We start from the raw sequence: 13,193 nt of genomic DNA, 5'->3' as shown, positions 1-13,193 counted from the left end.
GGCTGTCAGGCCTGGGCCTCTGAGGTGGGAGGGCCAAGTTCAGGAAATTGGTCCACCAGAGACCTCCAGGCTCCATGTAATATCAAACGGCAAAAGCTCTCCCAGAGATCTCCATCTCAATGCTAAGATCCAGCTCCACTCAACAACCAGCAAGTTACACTGCTAGACACCCTATGCCAAACAACTACCAAGACAGGAACAAAACCCCACCCATTAGCAGACAGGCTGCATAATATCATAATAAGTTCACAGACACCCCAAAACACACCACCAGACGTGGTCCTGCCCACCAGAAAGACAACGTCCAGACTCATACACCAGAACACAGGCACCAATCCCCTCTACCAGGAAGCCTACACAACCCACTGAAACAACATTAGCCACTGGGGACAGACACCAAAAACAACGGGAACTATGAACCTGCAACCTGTGATAAGGAGACCCCAAACACAGTAAGTTAAGCAAAATGAACAGAGAACTACACAGCGGATGAAGGAGAAACATAAAACCCCACAAGACCAAACAAATGAAGAGGAAATAGGCAGTCTATCTGAAAAAGAATTCAGAGTAATGATAGTAAAGATGATCCAAAATCTTGGAAATAGAAAGGAGAAAATACAAGAAACGTTTAACAAGGACCTAGAAGAATTAAAGAGCAAACAAACATAATGAACAACACAATAAATGAAATTAAAAATTCTTTAGAAGGAATCAATAGCAGAATAACTGAGGCAGAAGAACAGATAAGTGACCTGGAAGATAAACTAGTGGAAATAACTATGGCAGAGCAGAATAAAGAAAAAGGAAAGAAAAGAATTGAGGACAGTCTTAGAGACTTCTGGGATAACATTAAATGCACCAACATTCGAATTATAGGGGTCCCAGAAGAAGAAGAGAAAAAGAAAGAGGATGAGAAAATATTTGAAGAGATTATAGCTGAAAACTTCCCTAATATGGGAAAAGGAATAGTCAATCAAGTGCAGGAAGTGCAGAGAGTCCCAAACAGGATAAATCCAAGGAGAAACATGCCAAGAGATATATTAATCAAACTATAAAAAAAATACAAAGAAAAATAATAAAAGCAGCAAGGAAAAAACAACAAATAACATACAGGGGAATCACCATAAGGTTAACAGCTGACATTTCAGCAGAAACTCTGCAAGCCAGGAGGGAGTGGCAAGAAATATTTAAAGTGGTGAAAGGGAAAAACCTACAACCAAGATTACTCTACCAAGCAAGGATCTCATTCAGATTTGATGGAGAAATCAAAAGCTTTACACACAAGCAAAAGCTAAGAGAATTCAGCACCAGAAAAACAGCTTTACAAAAAATGCTAAAGGAAATTCTCTAGACAGGAAACACAAGAGAAGGAAAAGACATATAATAACAAACCCAAAACAATTAAGAAAATGGTAATAGGAACATATATATTGATAATTACCTTAAATGTAAATGGATTAAATGCTCCAACCAAAAGACATAGACTGGCTGAATGGAGACAAAAACAAGACCCATATATATGCTGTCTACAAGAGACCCACATCAGACCTAGGGACACATACAGACTGAAAGTGAGGGGATGGAAAAAGATATTCCATGCAAATGGAAATCAAAAGAAAGCTGGACTAGCAATTCTCCTATCAAACAAAATAGACTTTAAAATAAAGACTATTACAAGAGACAAAGAAGGACACTACATAATGATCAAGGGTTCAATCTAAGAAGAAGACATAACAATTGTAAATATTTATGCACCCAAAATAGGAGCACCTCAATACATAAGGCAAATGCTAACAGCCAAAAATGGGGAAATCGACAGTAAAATAATCATAGTGGGGACTTTAACACCCCACTTTCACCAATGGACGGATCATCTAAAGGAAAATAAAGAAGGAAACACAAGCTTTAAATGATACATTAGACAAGATGGACTGTTTGATATTTATAGGACATTCCATCAAAAAACAACAGAATACACATTCTTCTCAAGTGCTCATGGAATGTTCTCTAGGATAGATCATATCTTGGGTCACAAATCAAGCCTTGGTAAATTTAAGAAAATTGACATCATATCAAGTATCTTTTCTGGCCACAACGCTATGAGACTAGATATCAATTACAGGAAAAAATCTGTAAAAAATACAAACACATGGAGGCTAAACAATACACTACTGAATAACCAAGAGATCACTGAAGAAACTAAAGAGGAAATCAAAAAACACCTAGAAACAAATGACAATGAAAAAAAAGTTGACCCAAAACCTATGGAATGCAGCAAAAACAGTTCTAAGAGGGAAGTTTATAGCAATACAATCCTACCTCAAGAAACAAGAAACATCTCAAATAAACAACCTAACCTTACACCTACAGCAATTAGAGAAAAAACACAAAAAACCCAAAGTTAGCAGAAGGAAAGAAATCATAAATATCAAATAAGAAAAAAATGAAAAAGAAATGAAGGAAACGATAGCAAAGATCAATAAAACGAAAAACTGGTTCTTTGAGAAGATAAACAAAATTCATGAACCATTAGCAAGAGTCATCAGGAAAAAAAGGAAAAAGACTCAAATGAATAGAATTAGAAATGAAAAAGGAGAAGTAACAACTGACACTGCAGAAATACAAAGGATCATGAGAGATTACTACAAGCAACTATATGCCAATAAAATGGACAACCTGGAAGAAATGGACAAATTCTTAGAAAAGCACAGCTTTCTGAGACTGAACCAGGAAGAAATAGAAAATATAAACAGACCAATCACAAGCACTGAAATTGATACTGTGATTAAAAATCTTCCAACAAACAAAAGCACAGGACCAGATGGCTTCACAGGTGAATTCTATCAAACATTTAGTGAAGAGCTAACTCCCATCCTTCTCAAACTCTTCCAAAATGTAGCAGAGGGAGGAACACTCCCAAACTCATTCTATGAGGCCACCATCACCCTGATACCAATATCAAAGATGTCACAAAGAAAGAAAACTACAGGCCAATATCACCGATGAACACAGATGCAAAAATCCTCAACAAAATACTAACAAACAGAATCCAATAGCACATTAAAAGGATCATACAACTTGATCAAGTGGGATTTATGCCAGGAATGCAAGGATTCTTCAATATACGCAAATCAATCCATGTGATAAACCATATTAACAACTTGAAGGAGAAAAACCATATGATCATCTCAACAGATGAAGAAAAAGCTTTTGACAAATTCAACACCCATTTATGATAAAAACCCTCCAGAAAGGAGGCATAGAGGGAACTTACCTCAACATAATAAAGGCCATATATGAAAACCCACAGCCAACATCATTCTCAATGGTGAAAAACTGAAAACATTTCCTCTAAGATCAGGAACAAGACAAGGTTGTCCACTCTCACCACTATTATTCAACATAGTTTTGGAAGTTGTAGCCACAGCAATCAGAGAAGAAAAAGAAATAAAAGGAATCCAATTTGGAAAAGAGGAAGTAAAGCTGTCACTTTACTGTCGTGGCTGATGACACGACACTATACATAGAGAATCCTAAAGATGCTACCAGAAAACTACTAGAGCTAATCAATGAATTTGGTAAAGTAGCAGGATACAAAATTAATGCACAGAAATCTCTCACATTCCTATACACTGATGATGAAATATCTGAAAGAGAAATTAAGGAAACACTCCCATTTACCACTGCAACAAAAAGAATAAGATACCTAGGAATAAACCTAGCTAAGGAGACAAAAGACCTGTACGCAGAAAACTATGACACTGATGAAAGGAATTAAAGATGATACAAACAGGGCTTCCCTGGCGGTGCAGTGGTTGAGAGCCTGCCTGCCGATGCAGGGGACATGGGTTCGTGCCCTGGTCAGGGAAGATCTCAGATGCCGCGGAGCGGCTGGGCCCATGAGACATGGCCGCTGAGCCTGCACGTCCGGAGCCTGTGTTCCGCAACGGGAGAGGCCACAACAGTGAGAGGCCCGCATACCGCCAAAAAAAAAAAAAAAAAAAAAGATGATACAAACAGATGGAGAGATATACCATGTTCTTGGATTGGAAGAATCAACATTGTGAAAATGACTATACTACCTAAAGCAATCTACAGAGTCAATGCAATCCCTATGAAACTACCAATGGCATTTGTCACAGAACTAGAACAAAACATTTCACAATTTGTATGGAAACACAAAAGACCCCAAATAGCCAAAGCAGTCTTGAGAAAGAAAAGCTGAGCTGTAGGAATCAGGCTCCCTGACTTCAGGCTATACTACAAGGCTACAGTAATCAACAGTATGGTACTGGCACAAAAAAAAAAATATAAATCAATGGAACAGGATAGAAAGCCCAGAGGTAAATCTATGCACATATGGTCACCTTATATTTGACAAAGGAGGCAAGAATATGCAGTGGAGAAAAGACAGCCTCTTTAATAAGTGGTGCTGGGAAAACTGGACAGCTACATATAAAAGAATAAAATTAGAATACTCCATAACACCATACACAAAAATAAACTCCAAATGGATTAAAGACCTAAATGTAAGGCCAGACACTATCAAACTCTTAGAGGAAAACATAGGCAGAATACTCTGTGACATAAATCATAGCTAGATCCTTTTGGACCCACCTCCTAAAGAAATGGAAATAAAAACAAAAATAAACAAATGGCACCTAGTGAAACTTAAAAGCTTTTGCACAACAAAGGAAAACATAAACAAGACAAAAAGACAACCCTCAGAATGGGAGAAAATATTTGCCAATGAAGCAACCGACAAAGGATTAATTTCCAAAATTTACAAGCAGCCCATGTAGCTCAATATCGAAAAAACAAACAACCCCAATGCAAAAATGGGCAGAAGAACTACACAGACATTTCTCCAAAGAAGATATACAGATTGCCAACAAACACATGAAAGAATGCTCAACATCACTAATCATTAGAGAAATGCAAATCAAAACTACAATGAGGTATCACCTCACACCAGTCAGAATGGCCATCATCAAAAATCTACAAACAATAAATGCTGGAGAGGGTGTGGAGAAAAGGGAACCCTCTTGCACTGTTGGTGGGAATGTAAATTGATACAGCCACTATGGGGAGCAGTATGGAGTTTCCTTAAAAAACTTAAAAATAGAACTCCACACGACCCAGCAATCCCACTACTGGGCATATACTCTGAGAAAACCATAATTCAAAAAGAGTCATGTACCACAGTGTTCATTGCATGTCTATTTACAATAGCCAGGACATGGAAGCAAACTAAGTGTCCATCGACAGATGAATGGATAAAGAAGATGTGGCACATTTATACAATTGAATATTACTCAGCCATAAAAAGAAATGAAACTGAGTTATTTGTAGTGAAGTGGATGGTCCTAGAGACTGTCAGAGTGAAGTAATTCAGAAAGAGAAAAACAAATACAGTATGCTAACAGATATATGGAATCTTAAAAAAAAAAAGGTTCTGAAGAACCTAGGGGCAGGAGAGGAAAAAAGATACAGACATAGAGAATGGACTTGAGGACATGGGAAGGGGGAAGGGTAAGCTGGGATGAAGTGAGAGAGTGGCATGGGCATATGTACACTACCAAATGTAAAATAGATAGCTAGTGGGAAGTAGCTGCATAGCACAGGGAGATCAGCTTGGTGCTTTGTGCCCACCTAGAGGGGTGGGATAGGGAGGGTGGGAGGGAGATGCAAGAGGGAGGAGATATGCGGACATAAGTATATGTATAGCTGATTCACTTTGTTATAAAGCAGAAACTAACACACCATTTTAAAGTAATTATACTCCAATAAAGATGTTAAAAAAAAATAAAGGTTGGTGTTAGCAGATGTAAGCCATAATATATAGAATGGATAAACCACAAGGTCCTACTGTATAGTACAGGAAACTATATTTAATACCCTATGACAAAGCATAATGGAAATGAATATAAAAAAAGAATGTGTATATATATATATATATATATATATATATATACATATATATGTATATATATATACTTACATACATATAACTGAATCACTTTTTTATACAGCAGAAATTAACACAGCATTGTAAATCAACTATACTTAAAAAAACCCAAAAAACAATTAACCTGTCCTGTGTCCCAACCTCAAGACCCCCTTCTTAGAGAAGGTATCAACAAGCTAATCTGACAAACAAATTCCTATCCTCGTATTAAGTTCTTACCCTTCTTAGGTAAATGCATAGGTTTTGAACAATGCCGTGCTTCAGTCAATGCAGAGGCTCAAATGATAGGCATTTGACGGACTCTGGTAGGCAAGCACGGTGGGTGAAAAGATTGTAGGCTTAGAGTTTTAGAGTGACCTCAAAGCATACTCTGTGGATGGGCCCATCCTCCCCAGGGCCCTGGGCTGCTTCGAAGTTCCTCCTAGTCTCTTGCAGTTTGGGAAGAGTTAAGATCAAAGATGTGTAGATGGGAGCCTGGGAAAGAGCTGGATGTGGGAGGGTTGGAATGGGCAGAGCCTAAAGGATGCCAACCTCCTGCAAAAGAACCTGGCATGCCATTCAGAGTGGCATTCTGTTCCACTCTGGGGAGGAGGTGCCAGGGAGAGGTCATTACCACGGGACAGGATGGAAGGGTTAACAGTTCAAAGAGACCAGAAACCAGACTGAAGGCCACAAAATGGACTGTGGCACTTCCGGTGGGGTGTCAGACAGGAAGTGTGATTCTACTCTTCTAATCCTAATTCTAATCCTCCTTTATAGGGACCATTTTGTTTCCTCTGAATTCTTTTATGAACATTGCTTTCTGGATGTTCCTTTCACCCTGAAACTGAGCAGCGTTTCTGTTTCTCTTGGACAACCATGGGACTGCTCTCACGTTCTTGCCTGTGTTTTCACAGATACCTACTGGTATCAGAAGCCAACACTTTCACACCAAACACTAGGTTGGGTAATGGGTGGAGGATAATGAGGGGTGGATGTGGTTTGTAAATAAGTATACATATAAATAAAAAAGAGTAGCCAACCCCCCCGGTGCTTTGCAACGCAGTTTAGATCATGCTATGCCTTTCCAGACCTCATGAAGAGAAGGATTGCTCAAGCATTTAGTGTTACTCTCTCCTCTCTCGTTTGCCTTTCATTCAATCAAACCTCATGAGGCATTTGGCATCAAGGGGCAGAAGCCTAGGAAGAAGAAAGAAACTCCGAGAAGATGGTGGTTTGGCTGCGTTGATTCACCGGTTGCAGTGTTACCAAATACTCCTGGGCTTTAAGCCAAAGGGTCTTGCTGTGAGGAAGCACTTTGACAACTTATGGCAGCCCTTCTGCAAGTCCTTGCTAATGTTTACTCTGAACACTATAAATTTCAGTCTACTCGCGTGAAAAATACAAGTCTTGCTGGGCTGAGGTAACTTAGAGCAGGGGTTTTTCTTGTGGGATATTTTGTCTCCCCCAACCCAGGGGACACCTGGCAGTGTCTGGGAACATGATTTTATTGTCACTACTGAGGGGAGGACTTTCTCCTCTCTGGAACCCTAGGCGACATCTGAAGGCATGGTTGATTGTCACAAGTGGGGTGGGGGTGGAATACTGGCATTTAATGAGTGGAGACCAGGGGTGCTGGTAAGCATGCTACAATGCACAAAACAGCCTCCACAACAAAGACTTATCTGTCCTAGAATGTCAACAGTGCTAAAAGTGAGAAACTCTGGCCCCGAGGGAAAGCCCAGGCTTGGTTCTTGACACTGACGTATCAGATGGTCCTCAAAGGACCAACACTTTTCAGTATTGGAGGACAAGTACCCTGGGGTGACCTCAGGAAATCCTAGGATAACTCTCATCTACCCATGACCTAGTCAGTTTCATATCTTCATGAGTCCTTAACATGCTCTGAAAGAGAGAGTGCATCCTCAGGGTGACACATGCCAAGTTGGTCTCAGAGGGTCAAGATCCCATTTTTCTGTAATACATACAGAGGGTAGCCTTGAGGCTTGGTTTCTCCATCTGTCAAATGGACTCATAATACTTCACGACCTATTTATCAGCTGGACTTGGTATCCTAGGGAGATGGAGTTGGGGCATGGTATTTGATCTGGCATGCAGGGGGAATATGTGAGTTAAGTACTTCTACCCAACTCCGGCTCCAAAATGGCAATAGGACATTGTAGGTGGGGAGAGGCAAACAACAACCTGTGAGATCCAAGTCAGTAGATTGTGCCTGGGGTTCAGTGGGTCATGGGACCAGGAAGTGATTTTCCCTGCCGATGGTAGGTAGGGAAGATGCAGAACCCAGCATGTCTGAGTCTTTCCACGAGGACCGTCAGTGGGCTGGGAGGAAGGGGACCTGCAGCTGTGACAATAGTAGGGGCTAAAGGGGACACAGAAAGCCATGCCAGAATTTATGCAGAGCTGCTTGGGAAAATAAAAGCAAACACAGTATTTCTTTTTCTGATTTTAAAAGAATAACACAGTCATTGTTGAAACGTTCTCAAGTACAGACAACTAGGAAGAGAAAATTAAAATCTCCCATAAATGCACCACGAGGAGATATCAGCTATTAATAGGTGTGGTATTTTCTTTGAGAAAAACAGAGAAGGGTTTTCTGGGCAGGATAGGCTGGGGAGATCAAAAAGGTCTTTGAGAATAGCAGAATGCAACAATGTGGATGTTGACTGGTTCGGAACTATTCTCTCTGTGAGCCAAGAGAGAAGAGTCCTTTCCTGAGCCTGGATGAAGCGCACAGTAGGACAGTTGGGCGATGTGACAGAGGGGCACGTGTCAAGTTCCCCTTACCTCAAGGTTCATGTGGAAAGCATCCTTAGCGTTCGCCTCCATGAATAGAAGAGTTCTTTAGCTGAAAGAGGAAATGACTCATTTTAGTTCAAAGATGGTGAAACAGGAGATGCCATTTCTTACTCACTTTGCAGCAATAGCGTGACTGAAATCACTGCACTTCAGTGATGGCATAAGACAGCTCTAGTTTTTTTTTTTTTTTAATTAGTTTTCTATCAACCTTATTATGAAGTAATTTCAAACTTATAGAAAAGTTGCAAAAATACTAAAAAAAGTTATACTCCCTTTACCCAGATACCCTAATTATTAATATTTTACATTTAGTTTATCATACTCTTTCTTCTTTTTGTTTTTTAATTTTTTGGTCACACCATGCAGCATGTGGGATCTTCAATCCCGACCAGGGATCAAACCTGCACGCCCTGCAATGGAAGCCCAGAATCTTAATCACTGGACTGCCAGGGATGTCCCTATCATTCTCTTTCTTTTCTGTATACACAAATGATTATTTTTATTGAATCATTTGAGAATAAGTCATGATGTCTCTTCACCCTCTAATATTTCTGTTGTGTTTTCCTAAGAGCAAGGGCATTCTCTTATATAACCATAATGTAATGACGAAAATCAGAAAATTGACGTTGATATAGTACTATTATCTTATCTACAGATCTTCCTAAAATGTTGCCAGTTATCCTAACTGGGATTTGACTTTGTGAAATTTGGCCCTGGAGACCTTGAATGAAATTTATTGACGTATCCTGTCATAGCCATGGCTGAACTGGGAATTTGGCTGCTCCAGCTCAAAGCTCAAGTTTGATTCTTTCTCATGGGTTCATACGAGCATTGGCAGAAGCCTGCTTTTCGAGATGTGAATAATTTTTGGTAGTGAGAGCGTTGTTCCCTGGGCTGTTGCGTGTGGGCTTATATCAGCTGGACTACGCCCATCTGGAATTATGGTGCCCATCTTGTTCCTTCCAATATATCTGGCTCTTTTGTCTAAGACATTTTAAATTCTGAGGACTAACTAGCCTGGGTCTGTGAGGCATGAGGTGACAATTGCTAATAGTATGGATCTGAGTTAGAACAAAAATGATTTCAGGACTTGAAAACAAAATAGGCTCCTATATGTGTACAGTTACTTTTTAAAATTTGCTTTGATATATAGACAACGATTGCTAATTTAGTGCTCAGTTTTCTCTTGCACATTCCATGTGAAAACAAACAATCTAACCAGAGTAGCTGGCCAAATAACACTTTTAAATAATTTCTATGTCTTCAAAATCCAGAATCTTGGGGATTATTGTTCAAGGAATCAGGGCTGAGTGTTCTCCATGCTGACACCCATGGAGAAGGAAGTGGAAGGCAGCCAGCTGTGGATTGCTACCAGCGGCTTCAAGCCAACAGAATCTCTCTCATACACCCCCAATTCCTCAGCATCACCGCTACTGGCCTAATGAATGCAGAGCTGAGACATCTTTGCAATAAAAACCAATGATGTGATGAGCCCATTTGAGTGTAAAACAGCCAGCCCCAAGGCATCAGATAATGAGGTGTCTGGTGAACCCAGAGTTCACAATGCAACTGTCTGGGGCAACTTTCTCAGAATCCACCAATTTTTCTCCATAGATACAGTGATGCTGAATTTTTCATTTTAAAATTCTGAACATTCTAGAATGTATTTTAAATTCTGGGAATCATTTCAGGACTTAAAGCCCTCTCTTTGATAATGTTCTAACTCTGGTTAAAACAAGCCCTGCTCTGTTCTGTTACCTCCCAAATTAAATTCAAACTTTTTACTCTTTGGCGGGAAACGCTGAGGGTCAGCAGAGGCTAGGGGAGGGTGCAGCAGTGGGGGAGGGCTGCACTGGGGGTAGAAAGTCTGGAAAGTCTGACTACGAGCAGCAGTAGTCAGGGCTCTTCAGCAAGAAGAAGTAAAGGAGGTTGTGGTCCTTTCACTCCTGCAGTTCAACAAACATTGACGGAGTGCCAGGTCTTGGACTCACTTCATTCATTCATTGTTTATTCATTCAGAATTTTAAAAAATGCCTGGCACACCATTTAGCCCTTGTCACTCTCTACCCCAACTCCCACACCTACTCTCAGTCCTCCTCTGTGCCCTGTGGGCTGGCTCCTGTGATGCTCTTGTCCTCCAGCTCTGGTTGGGTCCCACCCATGGGAGGCAGAGGATGGGAGCAGAACACATCAGGGTATCTGTTTCCCAAGGCCCCTGCCTTCGTCCTGGCCTGCTTTCAGCAGTGGTTGTGTCTCCACTGCCACAGCTCCAGGTGGGCAGCTCCAGCTCTCACTGGGTCCAGGCAAAATCCCTCCCTCCCCATTCCCCTCTAGGCAGAGAGGGTGGTGACAAATTCCCTTGTTACTTTTCTCAACTCTGCCCACAGGTATGTAAATTATAAGATTACCTTTTCTTAAACATCCTAGCTAAGTATGTCATCTTTTTCCTTTCTGACCCTGACTGCTACAGCCCTTGAATATATGCTGAATTGTTTTCTGATTGCTTGGGACAGACTGGAAAGATTAAAGTTTTGTAGGCAGTGTCTGACACTAGGCTTCACCAGTGCAGGGTGGGGAGGCATAACTTAACAGAAGCTCCTGGGGGAGAAATCTCAGAGGTTTAGTCCCTGATAGACTCCAGTACTGTGTGTCAATCAAAGACAGACTTGATCTCTGGCCACATAATTAGAAGTATGTTGTCCAGAATAAGGGAGGTGATAGTGCCACTTTGTTCTGTCTGCATTTAGAGTTCTAGGCTCAGTTCTGGGCTTTCCACTTTAAGAGGAGACATGTTAGTTGTCTTTAAGCGTTAAAAGTTCTGTCATATAGAGCAGAGGTTGAACAAGTTTTTCTTTAAGGGCCAAATAGTAAATATGTTTGGCTTTGTGGGCCACATGTTCTCTGTTGCAACTACTCTATCGTGCAAAAGCAGTCACAGACAATATGTGAATAAGCTTGACTGTGTTCTAATAAAACTTTATTTACAAAAATAAATGGTGAGCTGGATTTGGCCTGTAGGCTTTATTTTGTTGACTTCTGATGTAAGGGGGAAACCATGGATTTTTTTTTCTGGGTGTTTCCAAAAGGCAGAAGTTAGATACACTGTAAAAATTGTAGGGAGGTCGATTTGTGCTAATTTTAAGGAAGATCTTTCTAAAGGTAATGACTGTTCCCAAACAGGATCAGCTGATTCATGAAGCAGTAGGTTTCTTGTTATTGAACGTATTCAAAGGAGAAGCTGAGTGTCACAGAATAGTTTTCTGCAAAGCACACAGAGTAACTCAGATGATGAGGAAGGTAACAGTACCTCCTATATCTGTATACTTAGTACAGTACCACATACAGTAAGTCTTCTAGATTTTATACTCTTAGAGGGAAGAGACTGTGCCATATCTATGCATCCTGCCCACTCCTGAAGGCCTAGGATAGTGCTGTAAACACGGTGGGCGTGACCAATACAGGTTTTGTCAACTTGGCTCTTTAAGTAACCTTGCTGACAGATGAATTCAACTAATTTGTCTTTAGTACAGTCATCACGACTAGTCACGTTAAATTAGTTCAATTACCTCTAATAAGCTTCAATATTGAGGATTTTCACTGAAAAGAACAGACATCATAGTGAACATTTATTGAGTTCTAAAAATATGCCAGCTACTGTGCTAAGAATTTTACATGCATTATTTTAATTCTCCCCAAACCTATGAGGTAGGTGTTATTATCTCCCCCATTTTATTGATGAAGAAATTGAAATCCAGAGAAGTCTCAAAGATGGGAACTGGCATAATCAAAAATCGAGCTGGGATCTCTTTAATGTCAAAGGCTGTTGTCCAACCACAATGCTATCCTGCTTCTCATTCATTTGTTCATTCATTCAGTATTCAACAAACACCAGTTGGCGGCCTGCTATTTGCCAAGCACTTTAGCTGTTGAGGACAGAGCTGTGACTATAAACAGATCAAGTCCGGGCTCCGAAGGAATTTACATTGCGGGTCGGATATATCTGGGATAGATGTATCATCGACAAAGGAGAAGATATTAAATGGTAATTCATCACAAGGCACAGAGATTAAAATGAGAATCAATATTTCTGTCCACATCAGAACTTCCGGTATAATCCTAACTGATGAGTTTATCCAAGCTTTCTTTGTAGTGGCACTGGCCCAAGTTTAGTCTTTAGTCTTTTGTCAAATTCTCAGATGGGTTCAGAGATTCAGAAGGAAGCTTCAAGCATTTTGGCAACTGATTCAGATCACTATGGCAGTTTGTAGATATGTGAATGAAGCCCTTGAAGGGAAATAACTCACGAAGCACTCAGGTATCACTCTTCCAGGACAGGTTGAATCTGAGCATCATCAAACTGGGAGACCAGAGGCAAACAGATGAAAAGAGGTAGAAAAAGCCAGTTCAGTTAACACAAAAATAAAGA

The 13,193-nt window shown here is 40.4% G+C and overlaps 1 protein-coding gene across 3 annotated transcripts in view; it reads right to left on the bottom strand.

Annotated features, from left to right (window-relative positions):
* PRLR (prolactin receptor) overlaps positions 1–13,193 on the bottom strand; it is a 182,266-nt gene that overhangs the window by 49,585 nt on the left and 119,488 nt on the right. For 2 of the 3 annotated variants that reach the window (XM_082623538.1, XM_082623537.1), the window contains exon 2: positions 8,756–8,816. The gene's annotated coding sequence lies outside the window, so the exon portion shown is untranslated. Of the gene's footprint in view, positions 1–8,755; positions 10,987–13,193 lie in introns of those variants that run through there. The other variant, XM_082623539.1, reaches the window with a different exon arrangement.

This window comes from Mesoplodon mirus (assembly GCF_964341445.2).
Source record: "Mesoplodon mirus genome assembly, chromosome: 5".
Lineage (NCBI taxonomy): Eukaryota > Metazoa > Chordata > Mammalia > Artiodactyla > Ziphiidae > Mesoplodon > Mesoplodon mirus.
Note: the sequence above shows the minus strand (reverse complement) of the source record. Positions and strands in the feature narration are given on the sequence as shown.